This window comes from Pelodiscus sinensis, chromosome 17 (assembly GCF_049634645.1).
Source record: "Pelodiscus sinensis isolate JC-2024 chromosome 17, ASM4963464v1, whole genome shotgun sequence".
NCBI classification, from domain to species: domain Eukaryota; kingdom Metazoa; phylum Chordata; order Testudines; family Trionychidae; genus Pelodiscus; species Pelodiscus sinensis.
The window spans coordinates 34,008,063-34,034,103 of record NC_134727.1 but is presented as its reverse complement, the minus strand read 5'-3'; the positions used below and the strand labels follow the sequence as shown (position 1 = coordinate 34,034,103).

Sequence of the window (26,041 nt, the reverse complement as noted above, 5' to 3'; positions counted from 1 at the left end):
GGGCTCCCCAGGAATGGGGCTGGAGTGCACTGGCTGCCAGTCCCACCCCCCAGGTACTATAGAATGGTCGACTAACTGATAAGAATTCATGAGGTTACTCGACTAGTCAATTAACCAGTATTTAACATCTTTACTGTGGGCTGAATCTGGCCTTCCAAGTGGGTTCATCTGGCCTGTGGAGGCCCTGTCGCTTCCCCGCCCCCAGGCCAATCGGGGCCTGTGGACTCTAAGCCCCGTGTGCCTGAGGGTAGGGAGCAAGAGACTTCGCGTTCCCCCTCTTCCCGTCCCCAGGCCAGTCAGGGCTTGGGGGCAGGGGAGAGCACACAAAGTCTCCTCCCGCCCTGCTCCCATCCTGCAGGGAGCATGGGGCACTTAGAAGCACCTCGTGCTCCTTTCAGGAACAGGAGCAGGGTGGGAAGAGACTTTGTGTGTTCCCCTCTGCCCAAGCCATGATTAACCCGGGGGCATAGGCATGCGCACGGAGTGTGCTGGGTATGCCCAGGCACATCCTAATGTTTCAAAGGGGGCGTGAGCGAAGGAGAGCCGCTTTGGCGCTCTGGGAAATGGACGCTGCGCCGGGTTTGCCGCGCATGCGCGGCCAAAACCGGCAGTTCTTAGGATCCCACGGAAAGAGGCGGGAGGGACGCAGCAACATCACCCGGCCACCCCATCAAGTGAGGTGAGTTTAAACCGTGGGCGGGAAGGCGGGGTGTGTGTGTGCCCTGGGCAGGGGATCGGGTGCAGTGTGGCTGGCCCCGGGGAGGGGGGGGTGGCTGGGGTCGGGGGCAGCCTCACCAAGAGCTGCTTTCCATCCCTCTTCTTCTCGGCCAGTCCCTGCCCCCCAGCCAGTCCCTCTTCCTCCCTGCCCCCCCCCCAGCCACCCAAGATCAAGACCTATGAGTCGGACCCGGTGCAGGAACTTTGGGAGCCAGAGATTGTGGGGTGGGGGTTTGTGGCCCAAAAGGGGGCTAAGAAACCTAAGAAAGACAGAGTAGTGGGAGCACCAGAAGGGTGACAGTCAGGGGGGCCCTAGAACTCTGTTAGGGTATGTCTACACTACCCCGCTAGTTCGAACTAGCGGGGTAATGTAGGCATACCGCAATTGCAAATGAAGCCCGGGTTAGACGAGGGGATGAGGAGGGGTAGCTCACATGATCAGAGTGGGGCTACTGGAGGAGTGGGCACGGGGGGGGGAAAGGCTGGTGGAGGGGGGCAGGTCTCAAGAAGGCTGAGGGCAGTGAGAAGGGCAGGAGTCAGGACAGCAGAGGTGAGTGAGGAGTTGGGGGGGGGGGCAGCAGGCACCAGGGGAGCTGATGGAGCAAGCGGAGGAGACAGAGCAGCAGAGGGGAAAGGTAGAGGTTCATAAGATATTTATTAATAACTTGGGTGCCACAATGGCACATCCAAACAAGCCACAAACTCAGTACTGGTGCACAACACAAAATTTATTGTGCTCATGGGAGAAAACTCTTAGAGGGAACACTTCCCCCAGCCTCTTCACCCCCCGAGTTAATGTCACACGCATTGGGTTAATGCAATTGCAAGATAGTTGCATGAGGGGGGTTTGGTGAGGGCCAAACTAATCCCTATTGGTAAGAGGATGGTGGGAAAAGTCCTTGGGGCGGGTCACGTGACACCTTTTATTTTTGGTCATGTGTCCATATTGCCCCGAAAGTGTTACCTCTAGAAGTGTGGTTAATGGGGGTCAAAGAGTACATTTTAAAAAAATTATTTGGGTGCATACCCTAATGAAATGTGCTGCGCACGCCTATGCCTGGGGGCAGGGGAGTGTGAAGTCTCTTCCTGCCCTGCAAGGGGCATGACACTTCTAAGCATCGCATGCTCCTTGCAGGACAGGGGCAGGGTGGGAGGAGACTTCACACGCTCTCCCCGATCTCCAGGTCTCGTCCCATTGCAAGGGGCATGGGCACCTAGAGATAACCGCCAGCTATTCAGAACAGCTGGTGGTTCTCTCTGGGCGGAGCAAAGACTTTGCATGCCTACCCACCTCCAGACCAATCAGGGTTTGGGGATGGGGAAGAACAGAAGTGTTATGGCCCCACCCCTTCTGCCCAAGGCCCTGCCCCTTCCAAGGCAGCCCAAGGCCACTTAAAAAATTTCTGAAGTGGCCCCTGGTCAAAAATTATTGCCCACCCCTGCACTAAAAGGTTTTTAAAGGGTATTCAATAACTCTATCCTGATATCCCACCAACACAACCGTGGGACCTCTATCTCGTGCTGAATGCTTCAGCTCAGCCACCTTTTGAACCAATGGCCACCACCTCTCTCTTGCATTTATCCATGACGACTGTCTTTCTTGTAGCCATTACCTCAGCGAGATAAGTGGGAGAGATCACAGTCCTGATGGCGGATCCCTCATACACCATCTTTTTTAAAGACAAGGTCACTCTATGTACCTATGACTGGGTGGTGCTGCCCCACACTGAAGCCCAAGGAGTTCCCCTGGCCCAGCTGGCCCAACGGGCTCCACCCCCGCCGTCCTGCCGGGCATGCTCAAGAGTTAGGCCGCAGACAAAAGCCGGGCAGGCAGGCAGGGGGAATAGCTGGAGGGGCAGGAGCTCATGGAGGAGCTCCTGAACTGCCCCAGCCACTCCAGGAGCTGTGCCTACTATCGCTGCCATCCCAGGAGTAGCGCCCACCGCCGCAACCGCCCAGGAGCAGCACCCATAGCCCCAGCCCCAGCCTCAGCCTCAGTGACAGCGCGGGGCGTGGAGAGCGCCGGATTGGGTCTGAACTGGTGAGCAGCCCACAGAGCATCCTGCACAGTGGGGGAAGAGGTAGGAAGGAGCCCAGGGCAGAGGAGTGACCTCCTGGAGGTCGGTGTGTTCCGACAGGCATCCCCGCCGACCAGGCAGTGAAAACTTTTGCTGCCATCAGGGCCCTGGGCTGGGACCTGGTGGAGTGGGAGGGCCCAAGTCCCCCGACCTTTCCACCCCACCACAATTCAGCCTCCAACGCTTTGAGAGGGGCTTATCTAGGAACTAGGCCAGAAGGCTGTCTTCGCCCTTGGAGAGGGCTGAGTACCTGGGGACTAGGCCAGAGGGCCGTATTTCCCCTGAGCAAGGGGCATTGAACTTTGGGAGTAGGCTGGTAGGCTGTATTTCCCCTGAGTAAGGGACATTGAATTTTGGGACTAGGCCAGAGGGCCGTATTTCCTCTGAACAAGGGGCACTGAACCTTGGGACTAGGCCAGGGGGCCGTATTTTCCCCTGAACCAGGGCGAGTCCGTTCTAGGACCTGAGCTCACCTCCTGACAGTACCCAAATTCCTCCGCAAGGTACACTTATCCTTCCACCTTAGTACACCTTCCTACTTTTTCCCCCAAACCTCATGCCAACTCCTTTGAGAGGACAATGCACGTCCTTGACCTATGCAGAGCACTCTTGTTCTACCAACAATGAACTAGGCCTTTTTGAGCGTCTCCGAGACTTTTCGTGTTAATAGCGAACTACAATAGGGGCCAGGCCCTCTCATCAAAAAGACTTTCCCACTGGATTTTGTACTGTATTAATCTCTGCTACCCCAATTTCAAGTGATCCCTCCAGACAATATAAACGCACACTCCACCAGAGCCATGTCTACCTCCATAGCATTCCTCCGCAAAATACCCATAGGAGACATTTGTTCAGCTGCTGCATGGTCCGAGGACTACACTTTCACAAAGCACTATGAACTTATGCAAGGACCACTCTCCAACCTAAAATTTGCTAAGGTGGTCCTTTCCACTGCTTTTCTGCCAGATCCAAAGTCTCCACCTCCCTAATTTGGAATAGCTTTGTAGTCCCCTAATATGGAGCACCCATGGGGACATTTCTTGAAGAAGAGGAGGTTACTTACCTCGACAGTAACTGATATTCTTCAAGATGAGTGTCCCCATGGGTGCTCCACAACTCTCCCTTTTCTCCCCTCTACTTTGGAATCCTGGCCTCCTCACTGGGTAGAGGAGGAACTGAGGAGAGCTGGGGGGCCTCGCGCATGCACGATGCCTGCCACTTAGGAGTGCACAGCTGCAGTCATGCACATGCGCAGTCCCAGGGACACTACTCTAAAATCTCGGATTGATGGCTCAGTGGCGGTGCACCTACCTAATGTGGAGCACCCACGGAGACACTCATCTCGGACACATAACTTGGAATGGACATAAACAGCACATCTCAAAGAACACCAGTTATGGAAGGTAACTGTCTTTTCCCCTCATTCTTTAAATACAAACAACGTCAGTATCTCCTCTCCCTCCATTTCCCCCTTTTTCATTTATCCTTTCTTTCTTCCTCTCTCCTTTCCTTCTTTTATTTCCTCCTCTCCTTTCTTTTCCTTAGGCTCTAGGATTTTTCCTCTGAAGACTGCAGCTAGTAAAGGGTGCCATGTTTTTACACACACACACTTGATAAGCTCTGACATCATCCTATCCAAAAAAGGGCAGTAAATGAGAAAGCAGATAAACCCAGTGTTTTACAGATGTACAGTAAAATTTTGAGGACTCAAAGCTCTCAACCCAAAGTCTTTGGGTAATTGGTTTCTTAGCTCAGACTTTAAAATGTTCCTCATTCTGGTTTCTCCTGATCCCTGAGTGTTTCCTGCTGAGCGGAATCCTCTAAGAACTTGCCCAGCTAGCCTAAGGCTTTTCATATAAGTATGGCTTCAGATGGAAGTCTCTATGAGCTGTAGCTTTCTTGGGCACATGAAGTCATACCTGAAGCCCTATTGAAAAACAAGAATATTGGCTCCGGAGGATAAGTTTCAGGTGTGTACCTAGTTCTGGTATGCTGTTCTGATGTCAGCACACATCATGACCAATATTTCCTCTAATGTTTTCCATCCATATACAGATTTTTTCCATCAGTGTGCATAATAAATTTTACATGCACCAAGACATGTGCTTATATGCACCATCAGGAAAAAAAACCCTAGCTGTGGGTGCTTTGGTAATCAGCTGGGTGGCATTTGAATCTCTTCTCAGTGGCTGCACAAGTGCACAACTTACAAGCTGCTATCACAGTATGTCAGTCATAAGTCTCATGATTTTTTTTTTTACTTTAAAGCCTCAGCTCCTGAAAGCAGGTGACAATGGAAAATCTCAGCTTTCATTAAAAAATAAGGAGATGTCTGCACTATGGAGACTATACATTCAAAATACTGCAACTAGGGGGGATATATCTGTAAAATCATGACTGATGTGGAAAAAGTGAATAAGGAACATTTATTTTTACCTGTTTCCATAACATAAGAACTAGGGGTCACCAACATAACCCTGAGGTGTAGACACAACATTCACCAGCAGAAGGTTTTTTTCTGTCAGTGTCGGAGCATCACTTCCCCAAATGATGGCAGCTGCATCGATTGAAGTATTCTTCCATTGCTATAGCTGTGCCTATGCCAAGGGTTAAGTCAGGATTTCACACTGGCTGATGCAGCTATATTGATCAAACTTTTAAGCATAAACCAGAGCTAAGTTTCTAGTTCTCCTACTTATAGAGAAATGCTTGAAAATATCGCCTGAGTGCACACCCAACATTCAGCCCTCCAGAAGGCAAAGGAAAACAACTTGATGTTTATTTTTAAAAATCTCATCTCATGGATGTCTGATACCTGATTCAGTTTTTCTGAATGTATGGAAGGTTTGCAGTACTGCCATTGAACCAAATAGCTTATGTTACTCCCTTCCCTGAAACTTCATCTTCTAGAAATTTTTCAACATCCATACTATATATGCTGCAAGCTGAGGATTTGCCACGTTGCACATGGTACTCAGACTAGGAAGCATTATAAGTTTTCTGCCCTGAAACAAAGTTGGAGGGAATAGTAAAGCCCAGAATCCTTACATACAGGGGGCAAACCTGGGGGCTGTGTCTACACTGCACCCCTTTTCTGGAAGAGGGATGCAGATGAGACAAGTCGGAATTGCAAATGAAGCGGGGGACTTAAATATCCCCCGCTTCTTTTGTATAAACATGGCTGCCGCTTTTTTCCGGCTCGAGGCTTTGCCGGAGAAAAGCATCAGTCTAGATGGGATCTTTCGGAAAATAAAGCCTTTTCCGAAAGATCCCTTATTCCTGATTTTAAGAGGAATAAGGGATCTTTCGGAAAAGGCTTTATTTTCCGAAAGATCCCGTCTAGACTGGCGCTTTTCTCCGGCAAAGCCCCGAGCCGGAAAAAAGCGGCAGCCATGTTTATACAAATGAAGCGGGGGATATTTCAATCCCCCGCTTCATTTGCAATTCCGACTTGTCTCATCTGCATCCCTTTTCCAGAAAAGGGGTGCAGTGTAGACACAGCCATATTATTCCCTTACTTCATGTAATATATTCCATTTAAAACATCTCTCATATTCAAGATGATTTCTTTTATTTATAAAGCTTCTTTTTGGTGGTGTCCTATGAAAGCTACTGCATTTATCAAATGGTGTAACAGCTGGAATTTATAGTAATCAGGGTGCAAAATAGAGACAAGAAATAATGCTGTATGTGAAGTAAAATGGAGATCTTTTAGGTGAAACTTACCTGAATTGTTCAGCTGTTTGAAAGGGAAAGGGATAACTAAATTGAATTGCTTCTTTGTACAAGTGGGGAGATAAGAACACCTCTAGTGGGCCCCTATGTTTTCTTAACAGAGAACAGTAATTGGCATCCTGCTGTTAAGATTCAGTATCTTGTCATCTTTGCTTTTTTTTCTTCATCCTATTAATTCTAAAAGATTTTACATGTTGCAGTGGCTGCAGTCTGGAAATATGGGGTTAGTCACCATAGCAAAATTTTCAATAGTGCATATGAATAATATCCTCATCTAAAGATGGTCTGGATCACTGAGGTATGAAACTAAAATGCACGACCCTAAAACTAATAAAGGAGGCTGAAGTTAGATACAATTTTATTATTTGTTTTCCCCCAATAAACATAAAACAAACTAGTTCATTTTTTTATTTAATAAGACAAAATGAGATATTGTCATTTTTTCTGTCATTTTCTCAGCCTATGATGTTGTCAGATCTTAAAAGCTAAGCAGAGGTGATTTACATCAGCATTATCTGGGGTATTTTTTCATTAACTCTTGTACTTCCAGGATGTGGTATTATTGATCTTCTCTGAATCATGTTCGGGGTGTCCCCACTATATAACTATACATCTGACATTCAAAAAACTGCAACTAAGGGGGGGATATAAAATCATCACCGGTGTGGAAAAAGTGAATAAGGAAAAGTTATTTTTACTTGTTCCCATAACATAAGAACTAGGGGTCACCAAATTAAATTAATAGCAGATTAAAAAAAAAAAAAGGAAATTTTTCTTCACACAATGCATGGTCAGTTTGTGGAACTTCTTGCCAGAGGAAGTTGTGAAGACCAGGACTTTAATAGGGTTCAAGAAAGACCTAGATAAATTCATGTAGGTTAGGTCCATCAATGGCTACTAGCCAGGATGGGTAGGAATGGTGTCCCTAGCCTTTGTCAGAGTCTGGGAATGGGTGATGGGAGAGGGATTGCTTCATGATTCCCTGTTCTGTTTACTCCCTCTGGGGCATCTTGTCACTGGCCACTGTCAGTAGATGGGATACTGGGCTAGAGGGACCTTTGGTCTGACCCAGTATGGACATTCTTATGTACGTCTAAGATACATTCCAAAAAAGTAGATGTGTAGCGAAATGATGTAAAGCGGGGAATTTTTTTCCCATGACTGACTTCCGTTTGTGCAAACTGATCTTTTTTTTTATGCATGATGTCAGAGTGGGGAATGGGAGAACTTATAATACAACAGTTCCTATTAGTGTCAACAACATTAGTGTGGAACTGGGGCGACATATAGTGGGGACACCCTATGTATGAGTCTTAGTCTCAAACACAGCATCTCTCTTTAGAACAGTAAAGAGCAAATCATATAGTGGCCAAGTGATTCTACAACATACTACTCAAGGTTTCACCCTTCATGCACAGTACTTGGATGAGGCATAGGAAGGCCTTGTATTCCACTTGGTGTCATTTTTCATCTGTCTTCCTGCAATGCCATTATTTTTAAATGCCACAGTCAATCAATTGCAACATTTCAGGGAATTTTTTCAACACCAATGACCAGGACCATTTTGATTTTAAGGAAAATTGTCAGATTGAAAGGGGGAAAAATGGTGGACACATGGAGACAACACCATTTATTTAGCACACCCATAACAGTCAGGCACTTCTACAATTGTCTGTACATCAAACAACTGGATCATGACGCTCATTAACACCATCCAGCATAATAATACGTCACCTCCTCATCCCTTCTACTAGGCTTAACATACCGACACTCTGAATAAAACATCTCTCAGAGGAAAAAAAACAGTGTTTGGGGTGTGTGAGAAAGGTAGAATGGAAAGGGGCAGGCAGCCACTGGAATAGGGATAGAATGGGGGATTCTTCTTCGAGTAGAGTCCCCGTGGGTGCTCCACCATAGGTGCTGGGCTTGCCCCAGCGCTGCAGAACGGAGACTTTTGTGCAGCAGTACTCAGCTGGACCATGCATACGCAGCGGCGTCCTGCGGTGTTCGCACTCTTTTCTGTGCTTGCACGGTCTGGCCCCCTCCAGTTCCTCTCGACCGCTTCAGGCTGCAGGTGGAGTGAACTGCTCTCCTGTGATCTTCTCTTCTGCTTGCGTGAGCCTGTTCCATTCCTAGTTCATTCTCCTCACCTTTCTCCCGAATACCTTCTTGTTAATCTCCTACAAACCCCGCCCCCCAAAAAAACCAGTTTTTCTCTGTTGTTCATAACCCAGTTATAGTCCTACTATACTCCTTTTCCCTCCAGTTATCCCATAGTAATATTGTACATAGTGTGAGATTTAACTAGTTATTAAAAAAAATATATAATATGCCGTTCCCCTCAGGGTTTAAGAAATGTGACGTGTCGTGAGGCAATGCCTGCCTCAGACGGCCACTCCTGTTGCATTTGCTGCCTGGGAGAAGCCCATGTCTCTCAGAAATACCCGCATTGTTTAAAACTGATTGTGCGGGCCAGACGGGACAGAAGGATAAGGCTCCTCATGATTTTATTTGATAAGGCACTTAAACCAGCCTCTTCTGGAAGTGCGGCCTCCTCCACTCAACCTCAATAACATGGGGCTTCTTCCCCTACTACGGCGGCCCATAAGAAGCATAGGGCATCACCTACAAGATCTCTGCCAGTTATAACACAGAGCAGAGTTAGTTCGGGAGATAAGTCAGGGACGTCTGGTACCTCAAAACTGCGCCCCAAAGCTCCGACGGTGGTGGAGATCAAGAAATCGTCTAGACTGGCGCCGGCACCGAGGTCCACATCGGCACTGGCCGATTCCTCGGCACTGAGGGAATCTGCCCCGAGAGCGTCAATGGCACCAGTGGCACCCAACTCACCAACGGCACCGACCGCCCCTGTGACGTGTGATATGGCACCAACCACGCCTGCCGCAATTCCTGCGGCACTGATGCTACACGCACCCGGCACTGATGTGCCCGGCATTGGGACACTGCACCGCCCCGAGTCCATATCGGAGCAGAAGTCGCTCATGCTCTCGATCATTGATTTTTTCACCGTCACCATCACCGCCGGCACCGAGGTCCCCCACGCTACATGATCTGCGTCGGCACCAATTGCTGAGATCCCGAAGGCAAAGGTTACCTTCACCATTCCTGGAGGCTGCCATGACTCACCACCATCATTGACACCATAGTCACCATTCTCTTTCTCCAACTTCATCTAGAGCTTTGCATACTCATTCTCACTCACCCCGTTCAATTCGCTCATCCCACTGGGAACAATCTTGACATACCTACTTTGATCAAATTCCTGAGCTCTCTGCAGCATCTTAAATCAGTCTGGGGTAATTATTGCAATTCCCCAGGACAAATTAAAAACAACTCCAGACAAGTGCCACTCATCAAATCTCAATCAGTATGTGGGATGTGTGCATGTAGCCTTTAAGGGTATGTCTACACAGCCCATGCCCGTGAATCTTCCAGCTAGTTAAAGAGATTTGGGGTTGTAGAACTTGTGATAATGCTCTAAAAAGAGCTTCTAGGCAGCTAAAAAGTATAATACCTAAAAAATAAAACACAGATTTTCAGTGTTGGTTCTTGTACTCAGGATTGAGTTGCCTTTTTACCCCCTTTGCCACCAGCATGAGGGAGACTTGCGTGTGCCTAGCTGGGTGTGAACTCCTTTACACCATTTATTAGCCACTAAAGCACTCTCCTCTGGGCTTTGCCAGCCGCTACTTTTGCCTTGTGGGTTAACAGTACGTGCACTCCAGACTCTGAGACCCTTTGACTACCTGTTATACCCGGTCCCTGAAGGTGTGTCTAGACTACACCTGTCTATCGACAGAGAGATGTACGTTAGGCATGTTGAAATTGCTAATGAAGCCGGGATTTAAATATCCCATGCCTCATGTCAGCCGACGGTCAGGGCAGTGAGTGGTGTGTGTGTGTGCTATACACCCGAGACTTCAACTGCTGAGACCGGGGTCCCTTGCAGTGGGCAACCTGGAGGAGGTTGACGGATGCCCCAATAAGTTTACAGGGAGAGCTTATTACACTTCAGATTTTAGCTGCTAGAATCCGTGATTCCTTCGCAGTGGGCAGCCTGAGGGAGGCTGAGAAGTGCCCCAACGGATCTGCCACCTGGGAGTGACACAAATCCAAACGCCCAAGCTCTCCCTATATCTGTCCCTTAAGACCAGCTGAAGTTCTTTTAAATTGTGCCTGTTCTGTTACAGCAACTGAAGGAATCAGGTTAAAGCTTAAACAGTTACAGGTTTATTGAGGAAGCTTATAAATCATATGGTTGCAATGGCTATTGTTCTATTTCTTAACTGCTAGCAAAATATAGATCTTAAAAATGGTTACAAAGAAGATAAAGATAGGAAAACAGAAATAATAGTACCAAGTAACAGCTTAATCTTTAAAGATCTCTAAGTCTGTGTACACTTAAGACAGAGGACCACATCCAGGTACAATTTTTACCCCCTTCTGTGCCTCTCGACTCCAGCGTGTCAGGCCAGGGCCGGTCCCTCAATTCCTAGGAAAGACGAAAATACGAGGTGGGCGTCCCCATAGAACCTCGGGAGGTCAAACTCCTAACCCGACCAGCAGGTAGAGGGTAGATTGACACTCAAAGTGAGTGTGCTGCTGTACCCATCTTTATACCCATGGGGTCACGTATTTCTCTTTCTTATCTGTGATGTCAAATAGTGCTGGTCTGCCTTTTGTGAGACCAGTTCTTACAAGGGAGTTGTGAACTTAATTTACACTTGTAAGAGAGAGTTGAGAGGATTAAATTGGAAGTACTGGAGATTCTTTTCTCAGTGGGGGATTCCTCTCCCAGGGATGTCTGTGTGTTCGTATCAACATGGGTGCCAGCCGGGCACTTCTCGCAGCCTCGAGGCCAGCTTATTGCCTTAATCGTTCTCTCCTCATATCTATGTTTTCAGCTTCTCAGGATCAGATGAGCCAGCATAAACTATGCTGATTTTATTGCTCCTTCTCTGTCCTGTATGCTTCAGGAACCTCAGAGAGGCAAATAAGATGGATGAGATGGGGGGGGGGGGGTCATTCTGGCTACACCTCATTATCATAAACATGGCTGCCACTTTTTTTCAAAACGGAGTTTTTTTGAAAAAAAAACGGGCAGTCTAGATGCGGATCTGTCGAAAATAAAGCCTTTTTTGACAGATCCTGTAAACCTCATTTTTTGAGGAATACTACCCAGTTTTGCCAGAAGTTTTGAGATTTTTACTTCCATTTCCAACGACTTTCTTGTGTGAATCAGGCTTCTCACATTTGCTTACAATTAAAACCAAATATCGAAATAAATTGAACATGATCTTCGATGTGTACTTGCCACAACAATTCCGAGGATACAACAGTTAGCAAAGCAAATGCAAACTCAACCATCCCATTAATTCAAGTTCAGGTGAAACTGTTTGGTAAAATACTAAATTTTACTTGTTTTTTTGAATAATGTGTATTATGTTTCTAATATTTTTGTAACACCTGTGAGACTCCCAGGCCCAGAGTGTGTCCCCCAGGCCCTGACTCCCAGCCCCTGAGTGTGACTCTCTGTGACTCCCAGCCCCTCCAGCCCTTGAATGTGACTCTCTGAGTGTGACTCCCAGCCCCCCTACTCCCAGTGTGCCCCCCAGCCCCTGAGTGTGAGACTCCCCCTGAGTGTGTGACTCCCAGAGAGACTCCCAGCCCCTCCAGCTCCTGAGTGTGACTCCTCCAGCCTCTGAGTGTGGGGTTTAAGTTGGGGCGGGGAGTGGTTTGGGGACGAGTGTCTTTCCCCCACCACAACTCAAATAAATGTAGTGTTATTATTTTATTACTATATTTTCAGTTTTTCTATGAAATAACTACTATGAATATATAAACAGGAGGGGGCACAATTTTATATTCTTGCCTCAGGCACAAAATTAGCTAGTTATGGCACTGCCCCCACCATCCCCCCATTTTTGAATTACCTTGGATCACCAAGTCTCCCTGAATTGTCAAAATGGGTCCCCATCTGGAAAAGGCTGGGAACTGCTGTTAGGGTACGTCTACACTACAGCGCTAATTCGAAGTAACTTAGTTCGAATTAGTTAATTCGAACTAAGCCAATTCGAACTAACGCATCTAGAACTAAAAACTAGTTCGAATTAGCGTTTTGCTAATTCGAACTAGCGCGTCCACACTGATTGGACGCAGGGGGGCATTTAAGGGCAGCTGAAACCGGTTCTGGCAGGGCATCAGGTCAGTAGTTGCTTTGTGTGGCTGCTGTCTGACGCTATCTCTGAGGCTCGAGCTTAAAGGGACCCCCCTGGACAGCCGGTTCTCAGCTTTTCCTGCTTGCTTGCAAACCTCGCCGAGGGACAGCAAAGCGTTGGTCTCTGTGCCCGTCTGTGTCGGTGCTTCCCTTCGGGGGGGCCGCCGCAGGTGGCAACATGGAGTCACGGCTCGCCCTGCACCTTCTGGTGCACGTTCTGGACTTGCTGCTGCAAGCCTGCCAGCAATGGCTCGAGGCTGCCTGGCACCACCTGGTGAACGTCAGCCCCCTGCCTCTCCGCCTGGCCGCCCTGGGGGCCGTGGAGGAGCCGCGGCGGCGCCCCGGTACCGGCGTGCCCCGCCGCATCTGGCGTCTGGACACCAGCACCGACTGGTGGGACCGCATCGTCCTGGAGCACTGGGAGGACCGACAGTGGACCCAGAACTTCAGGATGAGGAGGGACACCTTCCTGGAGCTCTGCGAGTGGCTCACCCCTGCCCTGCGCAGAAGGGACACTCGCATGAGACCCGCCATCCCCCTCCAGAAGCGGGTGGCCATCGCCCTCTGGAAGCTCTCCACGCCGGACAGCTACCGATCCATCGGGAACCAGTTCGGCATGGGGAGATCCACCGTCGGAGCGGTGCTCATGCAGGTATGGCGCTCGTCGGCCACCGAGCCGGGGGGGAGGAGGGCTGCGAGGAGGGGATGGGCCGCCCCAGGGACAAAGGGGGGGCGGGAGGAGGCGAAAGCGCCCCGCACCGGAGGGGTCGGGCTGCCCCGGCCGTACTACACGCTGCCAGGGGGGTTGCTTCTGGGAGTGGGACGCGGAGCACTGCCAGGGCACGCACGCTCCCAGCCACCCGGGCGCCCCACTGATTGGCGCTTTGCTGTGTCTCTCTCTGCAGGTGGTCAAGGCCATCAACCGGGTGCTGCTCCGCAGGGTGGTCCGCCTCGCCGACCCGGATGCCATCATCCGGGGATTCGGCGCCCTGGGCTTCCCCAACTGCGGGGGGGCCATCGACGGGACGCACATCCCCATCCGTGCCCCGGAACACCAGGCGTCCCGGTACGTCAACAGAAAGGGGTACTTCTCTGTGATCCTGCAGGCCGTGTGGGACCACCGGGGACAGTTCACGGACATTAATGTGGGCTGGTCCGGCAAAGCACACAATGCCCGGGTGTACCGCAACTCCTCCGTGTGCCAGCGGCTGCAGGCCGGGACCTTCTTCCCCGACCGCCACATCAGGGTCGGGGACGTGGACATGCCCGTGTGCCTGGTGGGGGATGCCGCCTACCCACTGCAGCCGTGGCTGATGAAGCCCTACACGGGGCACCTCAATCCCTCCCGCCAGGCCTTCAATGCCAGGCTGACCAGGGCCCGCATTGTGGTGGAGGGGGCCTTCGGGCGACTGAAAGCCCGCTTTCGATGCCTCCTCACACATCTGGACCTGGCCGAGCACAACATCCCTCCCGTGGTGGCGGCATGTTGTGTGCTCCACAATTTGTGTGAGCGAAAGGGGGAGGCTTTCCTGCCAGCCTGGATGGCTGAGGCTGACCGCATGGCTGGACACTACGGTCAGCCCCGCACCGCCGCCATCCGGGAAGCCCAGCGGGGGGCCGTCCGGATCCGGGAAGCCCTGCGGGAGAGCTTCCTGGTGGAGGAGGAGGAGGACTGACCTCTCCCTGCATGCCCCACTGGGGCCTTCTTCCACCCTACCCCCCTTCCCCTTTCCCCTCCCTATCTACTGTAAAATAAAGACACCTGTTTTTGAAACAAAAACGTCTGTTTATTTAACATAACTGGGTGCGGGAAGGGAGGAATGAGGTTTGGGGTGGGGAAGGGGAAACCTGGGACGAGGGAGCTGGAAGGGGAGGGAAGGGAGGAAGGGAAAGGAAAGCTCAGGGGTGGGAGTCCGGCTGCCTCTCCTGTCTTGCCACACTGCGGGTCCGGGGGGCGTCGGTGGGAAATGGTTGTGGGGGGGGGCAGGAGGGACAGGGGGTGTGGAGGAAGCAGGAGCGGAAGCAGGAGCGGGAGCAGGAGGGGGAGCAGGGGGAGCAGGAGGAGCAGGGGGAGCAGGGTGAGCAGCAGGAGGAGGAAATGGGAAGCGGTCGAGCAGGCTCTGGAGGTGGCCTCGCAGGGCACGGCCCTGCTCCTCCAGGGCCTCCAGACTCCTCCGGCGCAGCCTCAGGTCCTCCTGGACCCAGTGGTCCTGGAGACGGAGCTGTTGATCCAGGAACCGGAGGTGCCGCCTCTGGTACTCCTCCTGGTTCCTGGCTGTCCTGCTTGCCCGGGCGTGGGCGGCTGCTGCAGGCAGGGTGGTGTGCCCTGCAGTCCCAGGTGCTGCGGCTGTGGTGCAAGAAGACCAGTGGTCAATTACCCCAGGGGCCCAGGTGTGTGAAACCCAGCTCCCCTCTGCAAGGCCAGGGCCCCTGCAGGATCCCCAGCTGCTGCTCCTTGATGGGCAAAGCCCAGGCACACGGTCCCGGGGCTCCCTCTCGCCCCAGCCCCCTGTACACATAAGGGGAACACGAGGGTACTCACAGGTGGACGCCTCCCAGGCCTCAGACGACACAGGCGAGCGGCTCTGTGGCGTGCCTCGGGGGTCCCGGGTCCTGGGCAGGCTGGCGGCAGGCTCCTGGCTCTCAGAGCCCTCTTCCTCCTCCTCCGTCTCCAGGAGCAGTTCCTCTGCCCTGGGGTCAATCACGTCCCGGGGGGCAGGGACAGCATGAGCCCCCAGGAGGCGGTCCAGGGCGTGGAAGTGGGGGCAGGCCTCCGGGTCGGCCCCTGGCTGGCAGGTCCGGGAGTAGGAGTGCCGCAAGTCCTTAATTTTGCAGCGGATCTGCTCCCGGCTGCGCTGGTGGCCCCTGGCGGCCAGGCTGGCAGCCATGCAGCGGTAGACGGCCGCGTTCCTGTGGCTAGTGCGGAGATCGTGGACATTGGAGGCTTCCCCCCAAACCTCGATGAGGTCCACGATCTCCGCACTTGACCAGGCGGGCGCCCGCCTTTTGCGCCCCCGGGCAGGCTCCTGGGAGCCGCCAGGCTGGTCCTGGGGAGCAGTGGAGGGCTGGGAGCCCTCGGATGGCTGGCTCATCCTGTGGCAGGTGCAGGGTCTGCTGGCACGGGTGCTTGCAGCCTTGCAACTGGCACAAACTGTGTAGCCAGCCCGTGGCCCTTTAAGGGCTCCGGGGCCGGGAGGGGGGCAATAGAGTTTCCCTGGTGTTGGCCAAAGTGGCCACCAGGGAAACCTGGGAAGCCTTAGCCTCCCACTAGTTCGAATTAAGGGTCTACACAGCCCTTAATTCGAACTAGCTAGTTCGAACTAGGCTTAATCCTCGTAAAATGAGGTTTACCTAGTTCGAACTAAGCGCTCCGTTAGTTCGAACTAACTTTGTAGTGTAGACATACCCTAATAGACTAACAGATTTATTGGAGCATAAGCCTTTGTGGACAAAGTCCCCATATGCATCTGACGAATTGGGTTTTTGCCCACTAAAGCTTAACTTTCATAGGCGCTACACATGCAAACCGCTAGTTCGAACTTAATTCGATCTAGCGGAGTGCTTAATTCGAACTAGGTAAACCTCATTCTACGAGGACTAACGCCTAGTTCGAATTAAGTAGTTCGAATTAAGGGCTGTGTAGCCACTTAGTTCGAACTAGTGGGAGGCTAGCCCTTCCCAGCTTTCCCTGGTGGCCACTCTGGCCCCGGAGCCCTTAAAGGGGCATGGTCCGGCTATGGTGCCCATGCCAGTTGCAAGCCTGCCAGCACCCAGCCAGCAGACCCTGCACCTGGCACGGCACGAGCCAGCCAGCTGCTGCCACCCAGCCCTCCGCCTATTCCCAGGACCAGGCTTGCGGCTCCCAGGAGCCTGTCCGGGGCCGCAAGAGGTGGGCGCCCGCCTGGTCTAGTGCGGAGATTGTGGACCTCATCCAGGTTTGGGGGGAGGCCTCCAACGTCCATGATCTCTGCACTAGGCACAGGAAAGTGGCCGTGCAGGGCAGGATAGCTGCCAGCCTGGCCACCAAAATCCACATGCAAACCCAGGAGCAGGTTTGCATGAAAATCAAGGTGGTCCAGTGAGACCCCCAACCCTGAGCCCTGAGTTCAGAACCTAAGAACATGAGAACGGCCATACTGGGTCAGACCAAAGGTCCATCTAGCCCAGTAGCCTGTCTGCCGACAGCGGCCAACACTAGGGACCCTGGAGGGGATGGACCGAAGACAATGACCAAGCCATTTGTCTCGTGCCATCCATCTCCAGCCTTCCACAAACAGAGGCCAGGGACACCATTTCTAACCCCTGGCTAATACCACTCCATGGACCCAACCTCCATGACTTTATCTAACTTCTCTTTAAACTCTGTTATAGTTCTAGCCGTCACAGCCTCCTGTGGCAAGGAGTTCCACAGGTTGACTATTTGCTTTGTGAAGAAGAACTTTCTGTTATTAGTTTGACGCCTGCTACCCATTCATTTCATTTGGTGTCCTCTAGTCCTTATATTATGGGAACTAATGAAGAAATTTTCTTTATGCACCCTTTCCACAACACTCATGATTTCATAGACCTCTATCATATCCCCCCCTCAGTCTCCTCTTTTCTAAGCTGAAAAGTCCCAGTCTCTTTAGCCTCTCTTCATATGGGACCTGTTCCAAACCCCTGATCATTTTAGTTGCCCTTTTCAGAACCCTTTCCAAGGCCAAAACATCTTTTCTGGGGTGAGGAGACCACATCTGTACACAGTACTGAAGATATGGTGTACCATAGTTTGATACTTCCCCTCCTCCTTCTTCCCCTGGCTTCCCCCTTTGAGCTCCCTCCTCCCAGGTTTCCCCCTCCCCTCTCCTACCCTCTCTCTTCTCCTCTCCCACCTCCTTTTCCCAGTCTCCCCAGAGGTTAATCCCCCCCTCCCAGTTTTGTTAAATAAAGAGAGTTTCTATTTTTGAACACACATGTCCTTTATTTTGTACATCAGGAAGGGGGGCTAGGGAGGGGTAAGTGGAAGAAGGTGAGGGAGGAATGGGGTACGAGCCCCTGATGGGGAGGACTGAGGTGGCTCTGCGGGCTCCTCGGGGTGGAAGCTCTCCTGCAGCCCCCCGATTGACCCCCCCAGATGGCTGCCTGCGGCAAGTGCAGCCGGACTGATGGCTGAGTGCTGTGATGTGCTGAGTGTGGGCACTCAGGGCACTCCAAGTCAGGACTGCTTTGCTGTCCCTCACCGAGGCAGACAAGCAAGCGGGGAACCTTGAGAACTGTCTGTCCGGGGTGGGGGTCGGGTCCCTTTAAGCACAGCCCTCGGCTAGCCTGAGACAGCAGCTCCACGCTCTAAGTCCTAACCTGATGCCCTGCCAGCACTGCTTCCGGCCAGCCTTAACCCCGGTTCAGGGTCCACTCAATGTGGACATGTTAGTTCGAATTAGCAAAATGCTAATTCCAACTAGTTTTTAGGTCTAGATGCACTAGTTCGAATTAGCTTAGTTCGAATTAAGTAATTCAAATTAAGTTAGTTGGAATTAGTGCTGTAGTGTAGACATACCCTAAGGTGCCACAGGACTTCTTATTGTTTATCAAGGGAGCTGTGTGGCACGGGGATGGCAGGGCTCATGGGCTGTGTCTAGACTACATGGCTCCATTGATGGAGCCATGTAGATGAGGGTTGTAGGCAAAGGCAAATGAAGCCGCGATTTAAATGATCGTGGGATGAGGTTTACCGGGGCTGCCGACAAAGGGCTTTGATGTCGGCAGGGGAGCGTCCAGACTAGAGCGCTGAGCGGACAAACAGCTGATCAGCTGTTTGTCGGCTCAGCGCAGCAGCCATGTAAATTTAAATGAAGCCGCGATATTTTAAATCGCGGCTTCATTTGCCTTTGCCAAAAAAACAAATCTACATGGCTCTGTCGACGGAGCCATGTAGTCTAGACATACCCATGGTGTCACAAGCCACTTTCCTTCTGCCTTCAGCTTTAAACTATGCAGGAGAAAGGGAGCAGTGGAGTTGTCAGGGGTGTGGCCAGAGTGGCCACAAGTGCGAGGCCTCTAGAGGCCAATTATTTTGAAATAGCAGCTGATCATCCACTAATAACAATTTCAAAATAAGTGTTATTCCTATTCACAAGTCGGAGTAGTTATTTCAAAATAACAGGCCTGTTATTTTGAAATAATTTCGAAATAACGAGCTTGCTGTGTGGATGCTCGCCTTGTCATTTCAAAATAAGGGGAGTTATTTCAAAATAACTCCCTAATGTAGGCATGTCCTGAGATACACTTACAGTAAAAACAGAAATAAGTTTATTGTCAAATTCTAGAGATCTAGGAAATAGTTAGTAAGGACATTGGAAACAAATGGTTACATATAAAATTAAATCATAACACTCTTTCTAAAGACTAAATTTAGCTATCAGGTTAATCTGTCTAAAGGAATTTATTTCATCCCAGTCTTTTGAGTATTTTAAGCCAAGTTAGTCTGAGATTCCATTTTCATGAATGTAAATGCACTGCCCATTACTTTTTAGGGGCAGGATAAGAGGGTGTGTCCTCTTTGTCTCATATGTATATCCCCAAAGTTAATTGCCTGTGCTCAGGGACAGTAAATCCATCTACTGTCCCTGACTGTAGCTTCTCTGTTGACTTCACATTTCTTCATTTATATCTGAATTTGCAGGTAAATGGGCATCCATTATGTTAGCTAATGATGCTTAATTTACATCCTGGCAGAGAGATATACACTTTACTATCTTCAGTCTGAGGAAAACCTGTTTTTCACCTTTCTTGGTAACTAAAATCTTGATACAGATTTGAAAAATGTATTCTCTATATATACATATAGTATTCTTATATATGTTTTAAACCAATATTAACAAGCAGTGCAACTCCAGCTTCTGTTTAAGACCTCACATGACATTCTTTGGTGAAGTAGAATATAGTTCTTCGAGTGGTGTCCTCGTGGGTGCTCTACTGTTGGTGATGGGTCGTCCCGGAGCCACAGCTCAGAGTTTTGATGAGCAGCTGTCAGCTGGACCGTGCACGTGCAGTATGCGCTGCGGGCTGTTCGCATCCTTTGATCTCTCGTGCGGTCTGGCTCCCTCCAGTTCCTTCACTGCCTGCAGTCGCAGAAGAAGCGAGCTCCTTCTCCTCACAGAATCCTGTCAGGAGTTAGGAAACGTTAAATTAGTTAGCTATTTTTAGTATTTAGTGTTAGTTAATCGATTACATTATAGTTTGTTCGTGTTAGTATAAAAAAATTTTGTTCATTAGTTATAGCATAGATAGGACTTAGTTATGCTGGGCTCCCCCTGGTTTTAAAAAGTGCGTCACATGCAGAGACACAATACTGGCTTTGGACGGCCATGCCGAATGCATTAAGTGCTTGGGCGAGGCCCATGTCCCACAAAGTGTGTTCACTGCACCAAGCTTACTGTAAGGGCGAGAAGAGACAGGGAAATGAGGCTGAAGATGATACTTTTTGACAAAGCTCTGCAACTGCCAGAGCTCTCGAAGCCAGCCTCAACCCTGCGATCTCCTAGATCTGAGAAAAGGAGAGACGCTTCACCTATGCTGGCCCCAGACTGAAAGAGACCATCACCAGCCTACCTTCAGCCAGAGAGAGTGTAGGAGACAAGCTGGGAACCTCTGGTGCAGTTGGGCACGGGCAAAAATCAGCTTCAGAGCCAAAGCCACGGCAAAAACTATCTTCAGTGCCACCAGCGGCTATAACGGTCCATCGCTCGGCACCCTTGGCAACCACACAGACCACTGGGCTGGAGTTGGCACTAGCACCGGCGACACCGGCGCAGAAGTGAGTGCCAGCCACTACGGCATCGTCCACATCGGCACCAGTGGAATTGGTACTGTCGACGTTGGTGCCAAACACAGTGGCATGGGGGCGCACAGCACCGACCGCATCGACACTGGCTATCTCACACCCAGAGTCCACATCGGCACCATCGGCATGGAGAGACTTGGTGCCACAATCACCCGATTACATTGTGAGAACATTTTCTAGCCCCATATAGCCCTTCGACCCTGCCCACACCAAGAAAAGTGGCCTGAAAATCGAACCCTCCGGAACAATTAAGCCCTGAGCCTTTGACTGTCTCTCCAGCACCATCCTCACCACATTCACCCTACTTAACAAGAGCAGACTGGCATAGAGCATATCAAGACATCAGGTGTTACAGGTCCAGATATGATGTCTCAGCATTGCCATATAGGGCATACGACTGCTTTCCTCCCCTTTCATCAAGAGGGTCTCCTCGTTCTGCATACTCGTATATTACAGGCATCCTTCTCCATATAGAAGTCATAGCCCCACTTACCATTGGCATTATTCGCTCCATGATTCCAATCACTTGCATCGCCACCAGGAACACCGCTACCCCTGCTGTAGCAATTATTCGAGGTCTTGAGCACCCTCGGCTTCACTGCAACAAGCACAGAAGCAACAGCTGGCAGCAGCATCTCCTGGTGTTCCCTCTACATCTCACTACTCAAGGACGGGAGGATGGAGACCCATTTTAGATCTCCGCAGATTAAACCGCTATCTTCGAAAAAATATTCAAAATGATTACCCTGGCAGCCGTAATCCAAGCACTAGACAAGGGAGACTGGTTTGCGTCCCTCGACTTACAAGAAGCATATTTTCATGTGACTATTCATCCAGCACACAGGCGCTTTCTCCATTTCACGTTAGGATAGGACTACTGCCAATACCAGGTGCTTCCATTCGGCCTTTCCACAGCATCCAGAGTATTTTCAAAGACCCTGGCTCTGGTGGCAGTGTACCTCCTCAGACAGCAAGTAGTTATATTCCCTTACCTAGACGATTGTTTAGTCAAAGGCACATCAGAGGCAGAGATACGATGCATGATTTACACAAGACAAGTATTCAAACTCCTGGGCCTCTTACTCAATGTGCAAAAGTCCACTCTACTACCAACGCACGATCTAGAGTTTATAGGTGCCCGACTAGACGCCGTGTCAGTGAGAGCTTACCTACCGTTACAGTGGTTCCACGCCATTCCAGACCTGGTTACCACTATCACCATCAGCCCTACAGTTACGATACATGTCTTCAACTCATGAGTCACATGGCTGCTATGACGTATGTAGTCAGACATGCACGCCTGCACTTTCGTTGCATCCGCATTGGATAGCTGCAGTTTACTCCCATCGAAAACGACAAGTACACAAGTGAGTATTCCCCCCCCCATTACGGGTACTTCGATCCTTTATATGGGGGACCAAACCTTCCAATATCTTAGCAGGTATACCCTTCCATCGGGTTCAGCCCTCGGTACACATAACCACAGAATGAGGAGCCCTTATGAAAATAATTTCAATACAGGGAAGATGGTCCAGTCGAGAGGCCACTTATATCCATTTCTTAGCGCTCAGGGTGGTTTTCAACACTTTCAAACAATTTGCCATACATATCCAAGGCAAGGTAGTTGGGATATTGACCAACAATATGACAACAATGTATCAGCTGTTGGGGGCACTCGATCCCATCAACTGCGTACCGCGGCAGTCCGATTATAGAACTGGTGCATTCGAAACAACGTTACACTAGTAGCCCCATATTTGCCAGGAATAAACAACATAGCGGTGGACGCTCTCAGTAGGCGTTTTGCACCAGATCACGAGTGGGGAAATCCCCACATCCCCAGTATCTTCAATTCATTTTTCAGCGATGGGGTTTCCAGATATAGACCTATTTGCATCCTACAGCAACAAGAAGTGCGATCAGTATTGTTCCAGAGCTGGCATTGGCTGTGAATCTCTAGAAGATGCCTTTATCCGCAGCTGGAAGGGTTCATTTCTGTACATGTTTCCCCCATCCCTCTCATTCCCAGAGTACTGGAGAAGATCCGTATGGATGAAGCCACGGTAATACTCAGCACCATTCTGGCCACAACAGGTGTGGCTCCCTTACCTGTATCAGATGTCTCTTTGACCTCCCTACCACCTGTTGATCCACCACAGTCTTCTGACTCAGAGACTGGGCACTCTCCTCCACCTGCAACTGCACGTCCCGAGACTCACAGCATTGTTCCTTATTGGTTCTATCAGAGGGAAGTACAATGCTGAGACCAAGTAAAAGAGGTCCTCTTGCATAGTAGAAAACAATCTACCTGGTCCACTTACCTGCAGAAATGGCGTAGATTCCTGTCTGGGTGTTCTAACCAGAATCTGCAACCAATAACAGCACCCTTGGAAAACATTCTAGACTACATATTATCGCTTGTGGATTCAGGCCTTGCCCTTACATCAATAAAAGTACATTTAGTGGCCATTACTGCCTTTTACCAGCCTATAGATGGTTTCTCAATCTTCGTACATCCCACCACAAGAAGATTCTTTAAAGATCTCATGAACTTACACCCACCACGCAGACCACCGTCACATTTGTGGAATTTAGAAATGGTGCTGGACACTCTTATACAAGCCCACTTCGAACCTTCGGCTATCTGTTCTCTTCATATGATGTCACTCAAGGTAATTTTTCTACTAGCAATTACTTCTGCCCGAAGAGTAAGTGTGTTGGTGGCAAGGTGATCACCCCCGTATACCATTTTCACCAAGGATAAGGTTGTACTTCGTCCTCACCCTTCCGAAAGTATATTCCAAATTTTGCTTAAATGAACCCATCAAACTACTGACTTTCTACCCTAAACCTCACAGATCTGCAGCAGATGAAAGATTCCATCTGCTTGATGTACGCAGGGCATTGGTCTTTTATGTGGACAGAACTCAAGCTTGGTGTAAATCAGATTGACTACTCGTATCCACAACGGATTGAACAAAAGGGAAACCCCTATCTTCTCAAAGGATTTCCAATCTAGTGGTAGCGTGCATCAAGCAATGTTACACTATAAGGAATAAGCCACTACCTCAGACTCCAAGAGCACATTCGACGAGAGCTGTGGCAACATCAACCTCTTTCCTTTGTGGGGTTCCCCTCAGAGATATCTGCAGGATAGCAACATGGTCCACCAACACCTTTATGAAACACTACGCAATTCTACATTCTCAAGCAAAAGATACGGCAGTGGCCTCAACTGTCCTATCTATGATAGTAGGACCTTGAATCTGAGCCCACCTTCCTCTGGTCTTGAGTACTGCTACATACTCACCAACAGTGGAGAACTCACGGGGACACCACTCGAAGAAGAAGAGGAAGTTACTTACCTTGGTGCAGTAACGACAGTTCTTCGAAATATGTGTCCCCGTAGGTGCTCCACTCTTCACCCTCCTCCCCGCTTCAGATCTTCCAATTATATCTTTCAGATACCACGGTGGACTCGAGGAACTGGAGGGAGCCGGACCGCGCAAGAGACCAAAAGATGCGAACGGTCTGCAGTGCGTGCTGTGCATGCGCGTTGTGGCTGACAACTGCTCATCAAAACTCCGAGTTGTGGTGCTGGGACGACCCATCACCAACAGTGGAGCACCCACGGCGACACACATTTCAAAGAACCGTTGTTACCGCACCAACGTGAGTAACTTCCTCATATCAGAATCAAGATATTCCTGTAATACACTTGCCAGTTGGTATTAAGAGGTTTTTTGATCACATGGATATGTTTACCTTTTTTCCACCCTAATGCATTCATTTTTATACTGATATTTGACCACAAGTCATGAGATTATCACTAATAATAATAGTTCTTTGAGAGAGACATCCCTGTGAGTGCTCCACAGGAGGTGTTGTGTTCCACCACCACAGATTAGATTCTTCACAGCAGTGATGGGAGGACCCACATATGTGCAGCAAGCATGCGTGGCCTCCCTCCCCTCAGTTCCTTCTTACTAACCCCAGCTTAAGACAGAGCTCGGTAGTGCTCTTCACTCAGTGTCATATCTTGTAGATAAGAAATTTGTTCTTCGAGTGGTCCCCGTGGGTACTCCATTACTGGTGTTGGGCTCATCCCGGCGCCCTGGATCGGAGACTTGCCATAGCCTTGCTCCACTGGACCGCGCATGCACGGCCAGCGCCCCACACTGTTTGCGCTTTTCATCCGTCGCGCACGGTCCAGCCCCGCCCAGTTCCTCTCAACCGCCCTTGGTTGCGGACAGAGCTCCCTCTTCTCCTCAGCGTTCCTCAAACAAGTACCTTTAAATCATTGACAAATTAATAGTTCTTCTTAATCTGTTTAGTCATTCTTAGTGTTATAGTTTTAAAAAGAAAAAAACCCCAACAACCCAGTTTTAAGCAACTTAGTCGTTGCGGATCAGCCGCCTCAAAAAAAAATTACATAGAATCTGAACAACGACAAATAGGAAAACGACGCTACAATGCCTGGTTCTCCAGGTTTTAAAAAATGTACCATTTGCCGCGAGGCAATGCCGGCCTCAGACGGTCATGCAGCATGTATCAGTGCTTAGGTGAGGCGCATGTGCCACAAAAATGCATTCATTGCTGCAAGCTGACTGCCAGAGCTGGGAAGGACCGAGAAATGCGCCTAAAAATGATATTGTTTGACAAGGTGCTCCAACCTTCTGATGCCCCTGCGGCTGCTAGCGCTGAACATCCTACACAAAAACGCAGGGCATCTTCTTCTGGGACTGCTACTTCAAAGACAGTAAGGGAGTCCCCAACTTGGTCCCTACCAGCCACTCCAATTGAGAGAGTGAGCTCGGGGGGATAAACATGGCACGTCTGGGATGGCCACCTCTGGCTCTTGGCAGACTTCGGGTGGCAAGCCAAAGAAATCGGCTAGCACGGCACCGAAAGCATGTCCATCACTGTTGCTGTCAGCACTGGAAAGGCTGCTAAAGCAAACCGGGCCAGCGGCACTGATATCCTTGGCACCAGCCTTGGCATCATCTGTGCCGGCACTGTTACCGGCACTGACATCAACGCCGACGCACGCACTTCCCACTACAGCAGCACTCACATGTTTGCCAGCACCGGGAGAAATGCAGCCGGCACCACACTAACCAGCACCGACAGCGGACAATGCCACGGCACCGAGGAAGGCTGCCGTAAAGACACATTCACGCTGCTGCAAAGACACATTCACACAGTTTCCCTCTCCTATTTTTTCTCTGGAGCCGTCCACCACTTCTGCAGTCTCCTATACCGATTTTCTGTACACTGGCGTGTAGGGACCACCCTCAGCGTAGTCCATCCCCATACCACCAACGCTGCAGGGGCTCTAGCTGTGATCAAAGAAGACTGTCTATGTCGCGTTCTCCTTTGCTGAGACTTTCATCATGCCACCCATGATCACTGATACAATCACCACGTCGAGGTTACTATATCCGACATAGC

General features: G+C 50.2%; 2 long non-coding RNA genes across 2 annotated transcripts in view; one reads left to right on the top strand and one right to left on the bottom strand.

Annotated features, from left to right (window-relative positions):
• LOC112543882 (uncharacterized) overlaps positions 1 to 26,041 on the top strand; it is a 149,172-nt gene that overhangs the window by 22,492 nt on the left and 100,639 nt on the right. The gene's annotated exons all lie outside the window — the stretch shown is intronic.
• LOC142818677 (uncharacterized) lies at positions 21,084 to 22,957 on the bottom strand. The gene is made up of 3 exons (XR_012896264.1): positions 22,912 to 22,957; positions 22,700 to 22,829; positions 21,084 to 21,188 (listed from the first exon to the last, which is right to left on the bottom strand). It is a non-coding gene; the product is annotated as an uncharacterized LOC142818677 (long non-coding RNA).